Source organism: Cetorhinus maximus, chromosome 4, assembly GCF_964194155.1.
Source record: "Cetorhinus maximus chromosome 4, sCetMax3.hap1.1, whole genome shotgun sequence".
Classification (NCBI taxonomy): domain Eukaryota; kingdom Metazoa; phylum Chordata; class Chondrichthyes; order Lamniformes; family Cetorhinidae; genus Cetorhinus; species Cetorhinus maximus.
Window position 1 is genome coordinate 75506263 of NC_135882.1, and position 20885 is coordinate 75527147.

The 20885-nt window shown below is 46.6% G+C and overlaps 1 long non-coding RNA gene across 1 annotated transcript in view; it reads left to right on the plus strand.

Moving 5' to 3' along the window:
- The window catches only part of LOC144679327 (uncharacterized), an 83141-nt gene that overhangs the window by 26457 nt on the left and 35799 nt on the right, over positions 1 to 20885 (plus strand). Inside the window, exon 2 of the long non-coding RNA XR_013576319.1 lies at positions 12731 to 12852. This is a non-coding gene — a long non-coding RNA (uncharacterized LOC144679327). The remainder of the gene's footprint in view (positions 1 to 12730; positions 12853 to 20885) is intronic.

The window sequence follows — 20885 nt, forward strand, 5'->3', positions numbered from 1 at the left end:
TTTTAATTGCTATTGAGAACTTCATCCAACCTGTGGACAAGGTTTCCTAAAAAATGCAAAGTCTGCTTGGCCTTTTCGCCTGCCCGCCAACTGTAAAGGTTGGACGGGCAGCAAAAAATTACATTTAATTGGTACTTTAATGGCCCGACCCGAACAAGCATAAAGTGATGTGCGATGATGTCAGGTGAGCGTCCCAACGTCATTGCGTGCTCATGCGATATTTCGGTTGGCGGGTGCATTGCCAACTCCTGTGCACACCCGCCGACCAAAATATCGCGCAAGCATGCAATGACATTGGGATACTCACCCGACATCATCGCATGTTATTTTATGCTTGTTCGGATCGGACACATGGCCGTCCGACGAGGTAAAACTTCTGGCCCTTGTCCCAACTTCCCTCTCACCAAACTCCAAGTCTTCACTCAGTTAGTCGGCTGCACTAAAGAACCCTGAATTTATAGTAAGCTGAACTGGGGCTACAGTAACCAGATTCAACTAGTTAGCTAATTAACTACTTTGCTCCTACAGCTGAGAATGAGTTTACCCTGTCTAAACTGCAAGAAAGAAAGAACTTAGCCTGCTTACATAGTACTTCCCAGTTACTGCTAATTACAGACTAGACTAGATTAGATTTTCAGAGCAAAATTTAAGAACAAAATTAACACTTAAAACTCCCTTCTCACCAAACTTCAAGTTTTCCCTCAGTCAGCTGCACCCTGTTTTTCATCCATGTCATCCAACAATATGCAGAATATCATGACATACAAATGTTTTTTGAAGCCACCAGGGCCATCTATGGACCAAGGTCAAATGGACAAAATTGCCTTTGCTCACAGGCTGGTGTTTCTCTTCTTTAACATTGACAATGCCATCCATCATTGCTGGAAAGAACATTTTGAACAACTCTTTGACTGTGAATCCACAGTGGCAGCTGAAACTCTCCAGGCTATCCCCTAGGACCTTGTGCTGGAATCAATGGGTCAGCTTCCATTGATGGGAAAACTGCAACAAGCACAATTTTTGTGATACAAACAGAAGCAGGAAAGTACCTTCTGGCCTAACAGAAATCAGTGCCGCAGTTATCTCTTTATTTGCTCCAGGAGAGGTCTGTGATGGTCCTTTTAAGAACTGCTGGTTTTGCTGCTCAAAATTCAGTCCACATGGGCAAAGCTCGGACTCTGGCCCGCTTGAAAATGAGTCAAAGGATCTCAGATTCCATCTGCCTATTGTCACTCCAGAGAGCGACCTGCAGCCACAGTTATGACCAGGCAGATAGAGAATGCCTCAAAGCCTGCTTGGTGCACTGGATCTCCATGAGACTGTCTCCAGGCAGCTTAACTGATCCTTGCACCTTGCTGGTGGGTTGTGGGGGGGTGGGGAGTTGGAGGGAGGGGGGTGTTGAAGAGGTGGGTGGTGGTAGGGGCATAGCAGGGGGGAGAGGGGGGCCTTAATAGGCCATTAATTTACCTCAATTGTGGATGGGTGGCCCTACTGACCCCTATCCTGTCTTTGGGAAAATGGCCAGGAGGCAGGATGGTGCCAACATCTGAAACTCTGACTGATGGCACTAATTTTCATGCCCACCCTCCTCTGTACTCGCCCTCATTTGAGAACGAAAATCCTGCCCTAGGGTCTTGAATATGCCAATAAGGGGCTAATGTCTTTTTAGGATCCAAACGAGAAATTGATTTCCCTGAATGAAACAGATGTCAGGCCATAATGTTCAATCTTACCTGGTCTACAGGCTTTCGAATCAATAGTTCTCGTGGAGCTACCACTAAAAAGGTAAATTTATAAAATAATACTTACTTGAATATGGAGTGATTTGAAAATGCAGGCCACTGCTGAACACCCCTTGCCCTCCATTCAGTTGTCTCCTCCCCTGCGAACTCATTTTAGATCCTCAACCAGCCTCCTAATCAGCTGGTGTGGCATAACCCACAAACCTGGACCGCCCCTCTTCCCACCGCCCCCCAACTGACCCAGCCTCATGACTGGTGAGCTGACTCTGGGATAACAACTGGAACCTGCAACTCATCAGTACCTTACTAATGAGACCAGTTTGCCCTGGCCTTCCTAGTGGCCTTATTCCTTGTCTGCTGTGAGCTATGCAACAGATTTTACCTCAATTTGGAAGTCGTACTATTTCCAGGCCACAGTCTCTTTATCCAGTTTCTTTAAATCCAGGCCTGAATCCAGCAACTGGGATGAACGCCTGCTCTGTATCTTTCAGAGGTTGACTGTGTCAGTGTTTGCAATTTTTCGTCCTCTTCCTTATCGATAATAACCAAAGGAGTTTTTGGGGGTGTGCACAAGGAAATTTCAGTTCTAGTCATTTATACTGTGACTCCAGAGTCTGTTATGCCTCAGCAAAATCTTGTAAGCATTTCCTGCCATTGTCAAAATAGCAAATCAACACAGTCAAGACATAGCAAGTCCTCTGCATCAGATGCATAGCTTTGTATTATGAACTTTCCTCAACACCTGCCAAGTCAAATTTACAGCTTATTGCATCAGAAGAAATCTGTATTTCAGGACTTCAGATGGCATAAACACAGTCTTTGAAACATCCTGCAATGGTGCTCTGGGGCAAATCTGCTCACTATAAGCTATAGCACATCTACCATCTTTGAGTCAGCAACTTTTTCATGGCTACTCCCAATTTCAACCCAACTACCAACAAGTTCCTAGGTGAATGTTCAGGAACACATTATTTTGTGAAAAAATGAAAGGGGATCTTTGAAAAATTGCTTTGATTAAGAAAACCAGCAACAGTAATCATCAGCTAAACCTTCAATGATATTTTGTGTTCTGAGAGGTCCTAAGCAGGAATCCCTGGGTGGAGCCGTCCCAGATTTGCATTAAGTGCGGTAGCGGGCGGGTAAAACTATGTTTTACTGGCTGACCGCAGTGGCGCCTTCTCACACCGTATCACCCTAAATTTAATTATGCATTCCCAGGAAACACACTGTTTCATGGCGTGCAGGCTCTCATTACCCCCATGCCATTACCTCGCTACTACATCATGCGGGGGTGCCACATTTAAAGTGCAGCTGCGTCCACACCCCTGTGTTTCCAGCGCAGGACTGCTACATGGAAGACAGGAAAGCCCTGAAAGGCAAAAAGACTGCAGCCCCCCACTTTAGTGACGCCTTTTGAATGCTGTGGAGGCCTGCTATGGTGTCCTCTTCTGCCCCTCTGGCCGCAGGATGGGCAGCTGCATCACCAATCCAGCAGGGAAGGTGGTGGCAGCGGTGCCAGTGCCCTGCAAGAGAGGACAGCCATCCAGTGCTGCCACAGGATAAATAGTCTCATCTGTTCCACCAGGATCAGTCACTCTTCTCATCACTCTCAACTCTCACACTCTTAAATCCATCACACATCCACATCACACATTCCTCAAGGGACAATGTCACTAACTCACACACCCTCACATCTCCATCAGGCTTATACCCTCTCGAGCTCACATCCTCATCCTGTCCATAGCTCCACTCACCACAAAAACATTCCACGCAGTGCCATGTGTCCTGCACACACTGTCTCCATCTGTTTTCATGAGAAGCCTACTCACTTCAGCAGGAACAGGTCCAAGACATGGGATGGAGTGGCCCATGTTAGGCCCCTCACTCACTTTGAGGAGTGTGCCATCGTGCTGACTGGGAAGGACATGAACCATGCCTGTGGTGACAGTGAGGTCAGCAGTGAACACCCTCATGAGGATCCTGCACCACATCACTACATCATCGCGCTCTCAACACAATGAGAGTGCTGTCTCTCCTGCTTTTGACTTTGTTACCATGCACTACTTGTCTTGACTTTGGTTCATAGGGACACCCTCAACCAGCCAGTCCCTCAGCTCCATCCAGGTCCTCATCTCCAGCCAAGAGGACACCTCCTCCATTGAAGAGCTGGAAATAAGCAGCCTAGAAGACCCGTCACAGTACTTACGCACACCCTGCGCCAGCACAGAGATGCACACCTCAATGGGACCTAGATCTAGAGCAGGCTTGAGCTCACAATCTGATGGTCACTGCACGGATACTTGCGCACAGCAGGAGGAGGCAGCTTCAACCAAACTCCCCAGCACTCTGAGGACTGCTGGGGAAGAGGCATCTGGAAGGTCTGAGTCAGATGACGAGCCTCTGGATTTGGCCTTCCAACTCATCCTGGAGAGTCAGCAGGAGGTGTGGGAACACCACGCAGAGCTGTTGAAAGCCCTCAACAGAGTGGCACGTGAGTCGGAGGAGTGCGTCCACCTGCTTTCTGAAGTGATGCCCTCATGTGCATGTATGGAAATCTCCTCCGTGGGGAGGATGGCAGATGCCATGGAGACCCTGGTCCAGCAGAACGCGGAGAAGTGTGCAGACCTGCACTCCACAGCTATAGCCATCGTTGAGCTCCTGCAGTGGCAATGCAAGAGCGAAACGGGGCAGCTCGAAGTCCCTCTAGATGCTCCTTCCACTCAAGGAGTCAGGCCAGGGCACCTGGGCACCTGAAGGGAGGGGGAGCGGCAGCTGGACACCCCTGGGTCACTCACTCAGGAATCCCAAAGGTGGTCCTCTCCCTCCGAGCCCCCTTTGCCTGTGAGCCCCTCAGCCTTGTCCTTTGTCCCCATAGAGGGAGCAGCTGGCCAACAAGTGATTGTGGAGGGAGAAGTATGTGTGTGGCAGGGCCTTTTGGATCCTCGTGCAAGCACTCTCCCACGCAGGCGGATCCTTCACTTATCATACGCACCTCAATGTCCTGAGCATTTTCAATGCTGCCTGCTGGGGTTCACTTTCGGCTGTCCAACTGAGCTGACCTGCATCTCCCCCCCACCCAATGTTCACATTCTCACATGCAGCACCTGATCTCGCGAACCATGACTGTTGTTTTACTTTCAATTTGGACAGAATGGTTTTGATTCAGTTTTCGTAAGCTCCCCCATCTTTTCCCCTCCCTCAATTGCCCACTTACATTCCCCCATCACTGTTGATCCCCCCAGCATCACCTTCCACGTCCCCTCTGTGACCTACTAGCCACAACCCTTTTCCTTCGGGGATGACCAGGTGAACGTGCACATTCCCTTCCTTCCTTCCTGAAAATCACACCCCCATCCACATTCGCCTCCCAGTCCTCCTCCTTCCCACCCCCAGGGTACGTGTCTGGCTCCAAGTCCCCACCAACCACCCTCGCTGTCCCTTCTACCATTACCGTCGAAATGGTAATTCATCCTCCCACCCTACTGCCTCACCCTGCCCTCGGTTATTCTCACTGTTCCCTTGTTCCACGCTCCCCAGGAGGCAGTCATGTATTCATCAGAGCCCTCCCTTGCACGTTCACCTGGACATAGCACCCCCCCACCCCGCACCCTCCCTCTGACTCTTTCCCCCCCCCCACGCCCGGTCCTTCCGCCCGCCTCCCCACACTGCTCCCAAAAACTGGACTCCACCGCTGCTTAGTCCTTCCTCCTTCCTGACTCCTCCCTCCAGCCGCACTCCTTCCTTTACACCTTCTACCCCCCCGCCTTACAAATACTTCCCCATTTGCTGTCTTCTCCTCTGCTACCCCTCCCCCCCACCCACCCCTACTGACATCTTCATTGCCCCCCCTCCAACCTCACCCCATCCTGACACCTCTTCCGCTCCTAGTCGACCCTAGACCTTCATTTCCCACCTCCTGGTACACCTTCCTCTCCAAACCGCAACTGGACCTTCCTTTCCACCCCCTCTTCAATCATCCGTTGTGAGCAGACCCTCAGCAGTGACTTTTCAACATCCGTGCGCTGCTTCGCAGCAGAGCCATGTCCATGAAAGTCCACTCAGCATACCATGGAGGTTCCTCCAGTGTGCCTTTGCTGTCAGGCTCCAGCATCTTCTGCTCCTCAGATATCCATGATGTAAGCAAGGCCCTGGCGGTAAGTCACAACTTATGCAGATCATACTTGTCAAGATGTGTCCTGCACCGGCGTACAATCACGGTGACGTGGACGGATGATCAGCGGGGGCGGTGTATGATTCTGGCGGGCTGGCCTTATAATGATATGCAGATGTATTACAATGAGGTTCCCGATGTCCGATGGCTGGGAACGTGGCCCGCCATCGACGAGCTGAGCAGACGACTGCAAACTGGTTTCATGATGTTGTGAGACCGATTTCTGGCCTTCGTGCCATATTGTCCGCTCATGCCGCTAAGCATGCCTGATGCCAGCGGGCATGGAAAATTCTGCCCTGAGATCTCCTAGCTAGTCTCTCACAGGCAACTGATTAATTGATCTGGGGACATACTACTTTTGAAAAAAAAATTCTGTTAAATTTGTAGGAAGGCTCTGGATTGCAAGATAGAGTGGAGAACCTGACAGTGACTTTCCTTGGACTTTCCCTCACTCCACAACTTCAGTGGAAACCCGGCTTAAGCAAATAAAATACATTACCCCATAATGTATATAAAATCCACATTCTCTGATCAATGTAAACTTACTCTATTGTGACTTCACCTGTAATTTAATTTTTTTTGTAGTCATTTGACTTCATCATCAAAAGTCTTCCAAATGCACAATTAATTCTACAAAATACTTCTCTGCGGCCTTTCATTAGCCTTCAGGGTATTCACAAAATATCTACTCAATATTACAGCCCACTTGGGTTGCAGATCTTGTAAGTGCATTCTTATTTACACAGTTGGCTCATTAGAGTTCCCTGTCAGGAGACAGTTTAGGCACCAGTCCAGCAAACCATCATCACAATTGAAGAGTTTGTTTTTCTAGTGTATTATGAGAAATCCCAGTTGAAACCTTAGCAGCACATAGCTTTTGTAGTGTTGCTAAGAAATGTTATTTTTGCTGCTAGACATCCATGAAAGACTATTTGTATCATAGTAGAACAATATCTTTGTCTAATGATCGCAACCAATTGTGATTTTCCAAAATTAAACTTTCCGTGATATCCCAGTTGTCAGTGGCTCCTCAGCAAGTCTCCATTTTTCTAACAGATGAAGATAGATTGGGTTGAGGACTTGAAACGTCAACTCTTTTCTTCTCCGATGCTGCCAGACCTGCTGAGTTTTTCCAGGTAATTCTGTTTTTGTTTTGGATTTCCAGCATCCGCAGTTTTTTGTTTTTATATTAAGATAGATTGGGTTTTGCCAAGAGAGAACTGGATGATCCAAAATTAAAATGTTGTATGGAAAGATTAAATAAAACTACCCATTCCTTCACTGATGATGATAGTGGATAGTTTTGTGTTGAGCTGTGGGTACTTGTGCCTTCCTTTTAAAACCATCCTCAGTTCCTTTACAAAGTACTGCCTCATCTGCAAATTCAGTTTCCCCTCAAAATCCTTGAATGTGTTTATGTGTCTTAAATGTGTTCCCATTTTTCCCACATCTGTGTTTGAATCTCTCCAATTAGGTTTTTATCCTTAACAAAACACCAAAATTGCCCTAATCACAAATGACATCCACTCTTGAGTATTACCATGGTGCATTATTCCTCCTTGCCCTTCTTGATGTCTCTATAGCCTTTAATATACTCTGACCACACCATTCATCTTCAATTCCTGCCCAATGTTTAGGTTAGTGGGACTAGGCATCAATGTATTTCTGATTATGTCTCTGTGAAGCATCTTGAAACATTTTTTATCTTAAAAGGTGCTATATAAATGCAACTTCTTGTAGTCATTGACTGTCTTAGCTTTGTTCCACTCTTACCTATCTGATTGTCAACAAGGCAACTTTTGCAATGTGTTTTGTTCCTGCCTCATACAATTATCTCCCAAATCATTCAAGGATCGATTCTTGGTTCCTTTCTCTCTTATTTTGCTGACCTTCAGTGACATCAGTGGTGTAGTAATGAGGATCTCACCCACCGGTTGGAGAGCAAGGGATAGCCCCACGTAACCTCCTTTGCGGAAAGCTTGTCAGTATTAAGTATCATTCAGGCACTTAAGTTGCCAGTATCTGCCCCCGGGATCAGGGCCCTGCACCTCCTGAGAGCTGCCAGCCAATCAGAGGGACCAAATCACTGGTGAGTGAGGGCAAGATAGAGGCTGCAGGGTGGGAGCTATGGGAGAGCAGAGGAGGGTTGTTGGCAACAATGACAAGGGGGCTCTCAGTGGGCTTGCACCCTTTTCCCAGTGCCAGGTCCCTCAATCAGGTTCTGAGTGCTTTTGAACGAGGGATTCTGCACCCCCCCATCCCGCCTCCCACCATCACACCCAGAGAGCCTGCAAGCTACCCTGACAGAGTTTGCCTTTCAGGCTTTCCATATGCCACACTGACCACTGGCTGAATACCAGCAGCGGCAGGACAAGGCCCTTAAGTGGGCATTAATTAGCTGCAGAGTGGGAAGGCCGTCCACAAGCCTTCCCATCCCAGTCAATCAGGGTAGAGGGTGATGGTATTCCCACTTGGCACCCTCCCGCCCGATTAAATGCCCTCCATCTCCAAACTTACCTGGGGGAGGCTATTAAATTCCTCCCATAGGTCAGTTTTTAAATGTATGCTGATGACATTTGTCTCTATTTCTCCATTACTTCTCTAGACCTTTTACTGACTTGGTGTTTCCTGTGCCATGCTCAATCACAGCTAAACATTGGGAAGATAATATCATCTCCTTCAGCTGCGACCACAAACGCCATATCCTTGACACTGCTCTCATCCTTACCCCTGCTTCAGGCTGAATCAGACAATTCTAAACCTTAGCAGCACCTTTGTTGTATATTGCTCAACCATCCATCCCCATATGTGGTCCATCAAAAAAGAACAACCTGCTTCTACCTCCATAACATCACCTGCCTCTATCCTACATCAGCCCATTTGAGGCAGAAACCCACATCTGTGACTCTTCATCTCTTAATTGTTCCAATGCTCTCCTGGCTGGCCTGCCATCCTCAATGCCTGAGGATAACTTAGCTTCAGGGAAGAGGGAGGGAGTGGGCCAAAATCAACAAACATGGTTCCTTAAACAGAACAATGGCCTTGAAGATTTATAAGAAGAAAAAAGCTATGCACTGTGTCCTGTTACTGCTAAAAAGTGAGCAACAGATTTATGAAGCGTTTTCAAGTAAGCTGGATTAGTTTCACATATATTCACGCAGCTGGTTGTATTAAAACACATGAAGTAAATTGTTGACATTGGCTGAACACTTTTCCACAGTGGTAGCCCCTGAGCAAGTGTAAACATTTTACTATTTCAGATGAAGTTGAATTTAATGAGAACAATATTTGTTTAACTAAAGCTTTTATCAAACTTCCATAATACAAGGGGATCTAGGCAGTATTATAATCTTGATTGATTATAGTGTGCTTTTATGGACCATGCTTTCACTACCTCCAGATTCAACTAATCCAATGCTCTCCTGATGGGCCTCGCCTTTCAGCCACCTTTCAGTAAACTTCAGCTGATCCAAAATTCTGTTGCTTGTGTTCTAACCTGTGAAAAAGTCCTGTTTGCCCTTCACCCGTGTACTCACTGATGTACATTGGGTCCAGCAAAACCCAAATTCAAAATTCTCATGCTTGAATTCAAATCCTTCCCTGGCATTGTCCCACCTTATCTCTGTAACCTCCTCCAGCTCTACAACCTTTTAAGATCTCTTAATTCCTCCAAATCTGGCCTTTTGTGCACCCTGGTTTCCATTGCCCTACCACGGGCAGTCGTGCCTACGCTGCCTGGATATTAAGCTCTAGAACTCCCTCTCTATACCTCAGCCTTTCTACCCCTCGCTCTCTCTCTCTCCCTCTCCCCCTCCTAAGATACTCCCCAAAAACCTACCCCTTTGCCTTGGATTTTGGTCATCCAATATCACTATATGTGGCCTTCTGTCAAAAATTGTCTTAAAACACTTCTGTACAGGGTCTTGGGATGTTTTACTGTGTTGAAGCTGCTATATAAATGCAAGTTGTTATTATTGGTGATGGTGTGAGTGAAACACAGGCTTGCAGTGAAAATTTTGTTTGGTGGAGATTGACAGCATTAGATTGTGGAGGGCTTCCTCAACATAGCATGGATGTTGTCTCTGCTGCTTGTTGAGCTTGAGCATTTTTAAAATATTGCATCTACTTAGGCATAATTTATGAACGAAAGTTAGAGGAATTTGTGAGATTATAGTCTGTTCTGTTACTTTATTGCTTGATCATTTAAAAAATGTAGATGTGTGGTTGATTTCACTTGCACCACCCTCTATTGCTCATTGCAACACTGGACAACAGCTGTTTCTTGTTGCAATGTGTTGCTCGGGACAAATGAAGAAAATTGCATATTTCCATACATTTGCATTCCATCATAATACATCTGTCAATATTTGGTTGGATGCACTGTAAAATCTCTATCACATCTGGCAGAAAATCCCAAAAAAGGAAACTATGCAATGAATTCCAGCTTTGTCAGCATCAGCCAAATCCCAAGAATAAACTTCTTGAAAAGTGGTGGGGAATGCAGGGAGGAATTAGAGCATCTCTCGAAGAACCAACTGCCCAAATCTGGGAACTCACATAGAAAATTTAGAGCAAATTATTGGAATAATCCTTTTGTCATGAACATACTCATTTTCACTAGTGCATTGCACTGCATAGAAAGTATGCAATGGGTAGAAAGGACAGAATAATTCTATTCTAACTTTGTTTTGTCTGGTGTTTTTTGCTTCAACATGTATCTAATTTTACACCTCAGCAATGATGCTGTGGGAGACAAAAATACATTATACTGACCTAGAACTTCCCATGAATCTAGAATACCAGCAGAAGCACAGTGGATGGAAATTCCATCCATTGGTTGCGCTACTGCCCTGACTCATTTACTTCAGTTGGAAGGGGGAATAAAAGTCACTCTGATGCTCTGCTGCCACATAGGTTGGCCTGCAGATCGAGCCCAAGGGCAGAAATTTTCTCTCATCAGGCAGGCACGCACCCGACCTGAATGAGAGTAAAATAGTGCACGATGACGTCGGGTGAGCGTCCCAACATCATTGCGCATTCTCGCGATATTTCGCTTGGTGGGTGCGTTGCTGCCTCTCTCGTGTGCCCGCCGACAATTAAGAGGCCCATTAAGGCCCTTAATCAATTAATTAAATCAGATTTTTCGCTGCCCATCCAACCATTCGGTTGGGGGGCGGGTGAAAAGGCCAAGTGGCCTTTGAATTTTTTATGAAACTTCACCACGGGCGGGATGAAGTTCCCAACAGGAATTAAAAATAAAATAAAGATGTTTAAATCTTATTTATAGCATGACCGTGCTCATAAGGGAACATGTTCACCTTATTTTTTTACATCTTTATTTGTACTGTTATAAATCTTCAGCTCCCTGAGGCAGCTCTGTGCCTTCAGGGATCTTTCAGTACGCACACCCGCACGCATGCACAAATCTCCACACTCGCCCTTCTCCCGCCCCCACCCTGGCAGCGCTCAGCATTGCAGCGCACGATTCACGTTGGCTGGCCATTATTTAGCCAGCCAGCATGAAATCATGGTTTTGGGCCCAATCGTGGGTGGCGGTCGCTTTCGCAACAGCTCCCAGGCCCGTCCACTATGCCTGCCCGAAGAGGTAAAAATCCTGCCCCCTTAAGTGAAGTCTGTTTTCAAATTTGGTGGATTCCTTAATGAAGTTGATTATTCTGTGATCAACTGCAGTAGCAAAACTGACCATTCGAAATTTAAATTACATTGTGGGAACTAAGCAGTTAAATAGGGTACCATCCAAACATGAGCATAGGGATCGTGATGTGTGATTTTCCATGCCTATTGAATGCAGTGCAAACTAGATTCCAATCTTCGAATCTAGGCCTGTTCATGCCATGATTGCTACATGCAACCAGCATTCCTTGCACTGTCATTGGCGGAAAGCATTAGTAAGAGGCCTAATAACGTGAGTGCCTAGCACTACTTAAAGCTAGCCTGTACCTCTGCTGGTAATGCTGAGATCATTCTGGATATTGTGTTGTTGGAAAAATAAACAATGGCTGACAATAGGAGGGAGCGTGCATCAAGCTCTTGGTGGAAGAGAGAAAAGAATGAGGGGGTATCCTGTGTTCTTAGGAGAGTCAGAGGCCCTACAGACATGCTCAAAAGGCAGACAGTAGTGGGAAGACAAAACAGTACACATCAGTGCCAGAAGTTTAGCCTCTACGAACTGGTGCAGTGCAATGAGATATTTAATTATCTCACATGAATCAAGATTAGCAAGTGCATCTTCAAATGTCATATTTTACCTACTGCACAACTAACCTCATCTGCTCAATTCACTACACCCCCATCACTCACCTACCAACAGGTTATATCAATTAGTACTTATCCATGACGTTCTTATCCTTTACCTCACCTTCAAGTATTTAGCACTGTTACAAGCCTCACATCAACATCTCAAGCTTGTACACACTGGCAGTTATTCAACCAAGACAACCAGATTACCCAAAGGTTTGCACAGCACTCACTGTGATATTGTCTTTTTTGCAGGAGAAGATGACATAAAACAGAAGGCAGCAGAAATTAATGAGTGGGGAGGAGGCATGTCTTTAATTCCCATGGAGGAGACAAGGCTGTCCATTATGATAAGCACCATAGCTGAGGCTTTGGCAATCAGCAGGGCTGAAGTGACTGAAGATTGAGAGTACTTACATACCTAACCCTCCTTTCATTCCACTGCTCCTTCAGCCCTCAATATCTATGACTTAGAAGCTACTGATAAATGTCAGCATGCACTCCTTATTTTCTTATCTTCCCCCATCACAATACAGCCCTTATCTCTTTTTCATTCCAGATACTCAAGAACTGGAGATTGTTCGGGAGGATGAACAAGGCTACGATTGGAAGCTAGGACAGAGGCAATCCTACACATGCTGAGACACCAGGCAAAAGAGGCAGATGCCAGCTCACCAGAGGGTGAGTTTGCACACTAGTTCTGCTGCAGGGAACATGCACACTAGTTCTGCTGCAGGGAACACAGATGAGGACTTCGATGGGCCAGGCTACAGAAGAAGGCTGATTGGTGTATGAATTAGGAAGCCTTTTGTAAAACTTGTGTTCAATGTCAAGGAGCATGAAGAAGCACAGCACCAACTTGGCACAGGGCTTTGCACAGATTCTTTTCAACCTGGAATGGGTGGTAACCAACAGGAGTTTCCTTTGTCCACATTTGACCATGAAACTTCATGGGATCCAGAGCCAATATTTAATACTCCCTCCAGACTGTATATCTGTCGCCACCTCTGGTGGGTCTGTCCTGCTGGTGGGATAGAAAAGACCAAAGGATGGTGATGAAGGATTGTGGTGCATTGGCTAAACAGTATGATTCTGTGAAGATGACTACATCAGGCTTGATGAGTCTGCGGGACAGCTGTTGCAATTTTCACTCAAGTCAAGTAATTTAACTTTTTTACTGTATTTAACTTAAAGTAAGGGGTTTTTTCAATTAGCGGCATGGCAGGGCAGCTCAGTCCCGTATTATGTACCGCCTGCTACATGTGGGAAGTCCTAGACACCCCTTGCGGTCTGACCGACCACGTGTGCAGAAGTGCCACCAGCTGCAGCTACTTGAGCTCCCAGTTTCGGAGCTTCAGTGGCAGCTGGAGGCACTGAGGTGCATCCATGAGGCTGAGACTTTCGAGGATAGCACGCTTTTAGATGTGGTCACCCCACAGCTTACAGAAGTGCAAACAGAGAGGGAATGGGTGACCATCCGTCTGAAGAAAGGTGTCAGACAGGTAGTCAGGAAATCCCCAGGGTGCATCTCGCTTGAGAACAGTTTTTCTGTGTTGGAAAACGGTGAGAGTGACGTTTCCTCTGGGGAGTGCAGCCACGCTCATGGCACTGTGAGTGGCTAAGTTGCACAGGGAGGGGAGGAAAAAGAGGGGAAGAGCAATAGTGGTAGGAGACTCACTAGTAAGGGGAACGGTCAGACGTTTCTGCGGCCATAGACGTGACTCCAGGATGGTATGTTGCCTCCCTGGTGCCAGGGTCAAGGATGTCACTGAACGGCTGCAGAGCATTCTAAAGGGGGAGGGCAAACAGACAGAGATCATGGTCTGACAAGTCTGACAAATAAGGTGGATGAGCTGAGGGCACAAATTAACACATGGAAGTATGATGTAATTGCTGTCACTGAGACATGGTTGAGAGAGGGGCAGGATTGGCAGCCCAATATTCCAGGATATAGGGTCTTTAGGTGAGACAGGGAAGGAGGTAAAAGAAGAGAGGGTATCGCAATATTGATCAAGGAATCAATGACATAGGTAGAAAGCGGGCTGAGGCGCAGCAAGCAGAACTTAGGGAGCTAGGAAGCAGATTAAAAAACAGGACCTCAAAGGTACTAATCTCTGGATTACTTCCGGTGCCACACGCTAGTGAGTATAGAAATAGGAGCTTAGTCCAGATGAATGCGTAGCTGGAGAGATGGTGCAGGAGGGAGGGCTGTAGATTTCTGGGACATTGGGACCGTTTCTGGGGACGGTGGGACCTGTACCAGAATCACAGAATCACAGTGCAGATGAGGCCCTTTGGCCCATCGAGTCTGCACCGACACGTGAGAAACACCTGACCTACCTACCTAATCCCATTTACCAGCACTTGGCCCATAGCCTTGATTGTTATGACGTGCCAAGTGCTCATCCAGGTACTTTTTAAAGGATGTGAGGCAACCCGCCTCCACCACCCTCCCAGGCAGTACATTCCAGACCATCACCACCCTCTGGGTAAAAAAGGTTTTCCTCACATTCCCCCTAAACCTCCTGCCCCTCACCTTGAACTTACGCTCCCTTGTGACTGACCCTTCAACTAAGGGGAACAACTGCTCCCTATCCACCCTGTCCATGCCCCTCATAATCTTGTACGCCTTGATCAGGTTGCCCCTCAGTCTTCTCTGCTCCAACGAAAACAACCCAAGTCTATCCAACCTCTCTTCATAACTTAAATGTTTAGTCCCAGGCAATATCCTGGTGAATCTGCTCTGTACCCCCTCCAGTGCAATCACATCCTTCCTATAATGTGGCGACCAGAACTGCCACACAGTACTCCAGCTGTGGCCTCACCAAGGTCCTATACAACTCCAACATGACCTCCCTACTTTTGTAATCTATGCCTTGATTGATAAAATCAAGTGTCCCATATGCCTTTTTCACTACCCCACTAACATGCCCCTCTGCCTTCAGATCTATGGACACACACGCCAAGGTCCCTTTGTTCCTCAGAACTTCCGAGTGCCATGCCGTACATTGAATACTTCCTTGTCAAATTACTCCTTCCAAAGTGTTTCACCTCACACTTTTCAGGGTTAAATTCCATCTGCCACTTATCTGCCCATTTGACCATCCCGTCTATATCTTCCTGTAGCCCAAGACACTCAACCTCACTGGTTAACCACCCAGCCGATCTTTGTGTCATCCGCAAACTTACTAATCCTACCCCCTACATAGTCACCTAAGTCATTTATATAAATGACAAATAGTAGGGGACTGAGCACAGATCCCTGTGGTACGCCACTGGACACTGGCTTCCAGTCACTAAAGCATCCTTCTGTCATCACCCTCTGCCTCCTACAACTAAGCCAATTTTGAATCCACCTTATCAAATTACCCTGTATCCCATGTGCCTTTGCCTTCTTTATAGGTCTTCCATGCGGGACTTTGTCAAAGGCTTTGCTGAAATCCATATAAACTTCATCAACTGCACTACGCTCATCTATATACCTGGTCACCTCCTCAAAAAATTCAATCAAATTTGTTAGGCATGACCTCCCTCTGACAAAGCCATGCTGACTATCCCTGATCAAACCTTGCCTCTCCAAGTGGAGATAGATACTCTCCTTCAGAACTTTCTCCAATATTTTCCCTACCACTGACGTGAGACTCACTGGCCTGTAGTTCCCTGGCTTATCTCTACAACCCTTCTTAAATAGTGGATCCACGTTAGCTGTTCTCCAGTCCTCTGGCACCTCCCCCGTGGCCAGAAAGGAATTAAAAATTCGGGTCAGAGCCCCTGCGATCTCCTCCGTTGCCTCCCTCAGCAGTCTGGGACACAAATCATCCGGACCTGGAGATTTGTCCACTTTTAAGCCTGCCAACACCTCCAATACCTTGTCACTCCCTATATCAATTTGCTTAAGAACCTCACAGTCTCTCTCCCTGAGTTTGATACCTTCATCCTCATTCTCTTGGGTGAAGACGGACGTGAAATATTCATTCAACACTCTAGCGATGTCCTCTGGCTCCACCCATAGATTTCCCCCTTGGTCCCTTATGGGCCCTGCTCTTTCCCTGGTTATCCTCTTCCCATTGATATACTTATAGAATATCTTGGGGTTTTCCCTACTTTTACCAGCCAGAGCTTTCTCATATCCCCTCTTTGCTCTCCTAATTGCTTTCTTAAGCTCCATCCTGCACTGTCTGTACTCCATTAATGCCTCTGCTGATTTGCTTCCCTTGTACCTGCTAAAAGCCTCTCTTTTCCTTCTCATCGTAACCTGAATATCTCTGGTCATCCATGGTTCTCTGGGCTTGTTACTTCCTCCTATCACCCTAGATGGAACATGTTGAGCCTGTACCCTCCCCATTTCCTTTTTGAACACCCCCAACTGTTCCTCTGTAGATTTCCCCACAAGTAACTGTTCCCAGTCTACCTTGGCCAGATCCTGTCTTATTTTACTAAAATCCACTCTCCCCCAATCCAAAACATTTTATTGCAACTTGTCGATTTCTTTGTCCATAACAAACTTAAACCGTACCATGTTGTGGTCACTATCACTAAAATGCTCGCCCACCACCATCTCAGCCACCTATCCAGCTTCATTCCCCAGAATTATGTCCAGCAATGCACCGTCCCTTGTTGGACCCTCTACATATTGACCTAAAAGGTTCTCCTGTAGACATTTCAAGACATCCACTCCATCCAAGCCCTCAACACTATGTCTATCCCAATTAATGCTGGGAAAGTTGAAGTCACCTAGTAAAATTACCCTATTGTTATTGCTTTTACACACCTCCACAAATTGTGCACATATTTGCACCTCAATTTTCAACTGACTATCTGGGGGTCTATAATAAACACCTAATAATGTGGTTGCCCCTTTTTTATTCCTAAGCCCTACCCACAAAGCGTCATTCAATGCCTCCTCCAAGATATCATCTCTCCTTACTGCAGTAACTGACTCTTTAACTAATAATGGAATGCATCCTCCTCTTTTACCCCTTCCCCTGTCTCGCCTGAAGATTCTATATCCTGGAATGTTGAGCTGCCAATCCTGCCCTTCCCTCAACCACATCTCAGTGATGGCTACTATATCACAATTCCATGTGTCAATCCTCACCCTTAACTCATCCGTTTTACCTGTAATACTCCTGCATTAAAGTAGAGACCATCCAGCCTTGCCTTACTCTCTTGAAGCTTATTGCAGCTGTACTCCCTGACTTGATTGTTTTACTGTATTATGATGTGTCCCTATTCTGCTAATACTCTGTGCCCCCTCCCCCTGCCGAATTAGTTTAAACTCCTCGCATCAGCACTAGCAAACCCGCCCACAAGGATCTTAGTCCCGCTCTGGTTCAGATGTAGACTGTCCTGCTTGGACAGGTCCCACCTTCCCCAGAAACGGTCCCAGTGATCCAGGAATCTAAAACCCTCCCTCCTGCACCAACCCTTAAGCCACGTATTCATCTGTGCTATTCTCCTATTTCTGAGCTCGCTAGCATGTGGCACTGGGAGTAATCCAGAGATTACAACCCAAGCGGTCTTGCTTTTTAGTCTACTGCCTAACTCACTGAATTCTTGATGCAAGACCTCATCCCTCTTTCTACCTATGTCATTAGTACCAACATGTACCATGACCTCTGCCTTATCACCCTCCCCCTTCAGGATGCCCTGCAGCCATTCAGTGACATCCCGGACCCTGGCACCAGGGAGGCAACATACCATCCTGGAGTCACGTTGACGGCCACATTAGTGCCTATCTGTTCCCCTGACTATAGAACCCCCTATTGCTATTGCTCTTCCCCCTTTCCTCCCCTCCTGTACAGACAGGCTGCTTGTGGTGCCAGAAGCTTGGCTCTGTCCGCACTCCCTGGAGGAACCGATTTGCGAGCGGAACCCCAGGGGACTCCTGAACTACCTGCCTGTTTCTCTTGGACTGCCTGGTGGTCATCCATTCCATTCCTTCCTCAAGTCCCTTCATCTGCAGTGTGACCACCTCTCTAAACGTACTATCCACGATGCTCTCAGACTTGCAGATGCTTCACAATGTCCCCAGCCGCCGTTCCAGCTCTGAAACCCGCGCTTCCAGGAGCTGCAGCTGGACACACTTCCTGCACACCTGCTGGTCCTGGGCACTGGAAATGTCTCCGGCTTCCCACATGGAGCACGAGGAGCACACCGCGGCTTTGAGCGCTCCTGCCATGACTTATCCCTTTAAATTAAACCTTTTAAGTCAATTACTCTAGTGCCCTTCTTTCCTGATCCTTGTTACTGTAGAATATACAAACTGTAATCCACAAAAAGACCTTAAACTATAAGCGATTAAAGTAGTTAATACCTTACCCACTACTTACCAGTGCTTCATTTCCCTTGTAGCCTCTACTGCTGCAGCACGGTCTGAAGATTGAAGAAGTTGGATAGCAAGGAAAAAATGCAAAGAGCATCTCATCCCCTATGCACTGAATTCCTGCTTTGCACCAAATTCCGAATACCCACTCTGGCTGTGCCCCACTCAGGATGTGCTCACTGTCCTGTTCCTGCGCATGCACAAGGTGGACGGGTTGCACCTGAACCGGAATGGGACCAACACCCTTGCGGGGATGTTTGCTAGTGCTGTTGGGTAGGGCTTAAACTAACTTGGCAGGGGGATGGGATCCTGAGAGGAGGTTCAGCAAGGGAAGATGCACAGCCAAAATTAGAAGAGAGAGCAAGTGAACCTGGAAGGCATAGAAATTATAGTTAAGGCTCAAAGGAGTTTGGCATGGTTGGATGGTATTTATTTTAATGCAAGGAGTCTGATGAATAAGGCAGATGAGTTGAGGGCACAAATTAACAGATGGAAGTATGGAGACATTGCTGTCACAGAGCTGAGCGAGGGGCAGGATTGGCAGCTCAATTTTCCAGGATATAGGGTCTTCAGGCGAGACAGGAAAGGAGGTAAAAGAGGAGGAGGTATCGCAATATTAATCAAGGAATCAATTACAGCAGTAAGGAGGGATGACATCTTAGAAGGCTCCTCAAATGAAGCCATATGGGTAGAACTGAAAAACAAAAAAGGAGCAATCACATTGCTGGGAGTGTACTATAGGCTCCCAAACAGTCAGAGAAATAGAAGAGCAGATATGTAGGCAAATTTCAGAGAAGTGTAAAAATAATAGGGTAGTAATAGTGGGGGATTTCAACTTCCCCAACATTAACTGGGTTAGTCATCGTGTTATAGGTTTAGAGGGAGCGGAATCCTTAAATTGCATCCAGGAGAACTTTTTAAGCCAGTTCGTAGAAGGTCCTACAAGAGAGGAGGCAGTCCTGAACTTAACTTTAGGGAATGAAGCCGGGCAAGTGGTAGAGGTATCAGTGGGGGAACGTTTTGAAGATAATGATCATAACTCAGTTAGATTCAAGGTTGTTATAGGAAAGGACAAGGATGGGCCAGAAATCAGAATTTTAAATTGGGGGAATGCTGATTTTAATAAGCTCAGGTATGATTTGGCCAGAGTGGACTCGGAGCAGCTGCTTTTAGGTAAATCTGCGTCAGAGCAGTGGGACTCATTTAAGAAGGAAATAGGGAGAGTACGGGGCCAACATATTCCAGTAAAGATAAAAGGTGGGACCAACAAATCCAGGGATCCCTGGATATCGAAGGATATACAGGATTGGATAAAGAGAAAAAGGGAGGCTTATGGCAGATACCGAGGGCTCAAAACAGCGGAAGCCCTAGAGGAGTATAGAATATGTAGGGGGGAACTTAAAAACGAAATTAGGAAAGCAAAAAGGGGGCATGAAAAGACGTTGGCAGGTAAAATGAAGGAAAATCCAAAGTTATTTTGAAAGTAAGAGGATAATTAGAGAAAGAGTAGGCCCATTAAGGACCAGAGTGGTAATTTGTGAGTGGAGCCAGAAGACGTAGGTAGGGTTCTAAATGAATACATTGTGTCTACATGGGTATGGAAATCAGGCAGAAGGACTGTGAAATAATTCAAAGAAACTAGCATAGAAAGGGAGGAGGTTCTAAGTGGTCTGGCAGGCTTGAAAGTAGTTAAATCTCCAGACCCGGATGAAATGTATCCCAGGCTGTTGAGTGAGGCAAGGGAGGAGATAGCAGGGGCGCTGGCAATAATTTTCAATACATCTCTGGCACTTCTCTGGCCAGAGCACTGGAGGACAGCCAATGCGGTACCATTATTCAAGAAGGGAGGAAGGGATACACCAGGGAACAACAGGCCAGTCAGTCTAAACTCAGTGGTGGAGAGACTATTGGAAGCAATTCTGAGGGACAGAATTAATCTACACTTGGAGAGGCAGGGATTAATCAAGGACATTCAGCATGGTTTTGTTAAGGGGAGGTCATGTTTGACCAATTTGATTGAATTTTTCAAAGAGGTGACCAAATGTGTAGATGAGGGGAATGCATTTGATGTAGTCTACTTGGACTTCAGCAAGGCTTTTGATAAGGTCCTGCATGGGAGACTGATAACAAACGTAAGAGCCCATGGGATCCAAGGCAATTTGGCAAATTGGATCCAGAATTGGCTGAGTGGCAGGAAGCAGAGCGTGATGGTCGAGGGGTGTTTTTGTGACTGGATGCCTGTGTCCAGTGGGGTTCCACAGGGACAGATGTTGGGTCCCTTGCTGTTTGTGGTATATATAAACGATTTAGACATGAATGTAGGAGGGTTGATCGGTAAGTTCGCGGATGACATGAAAATTGGTGGGGTGGGAAATAGTGAGGAGGATAG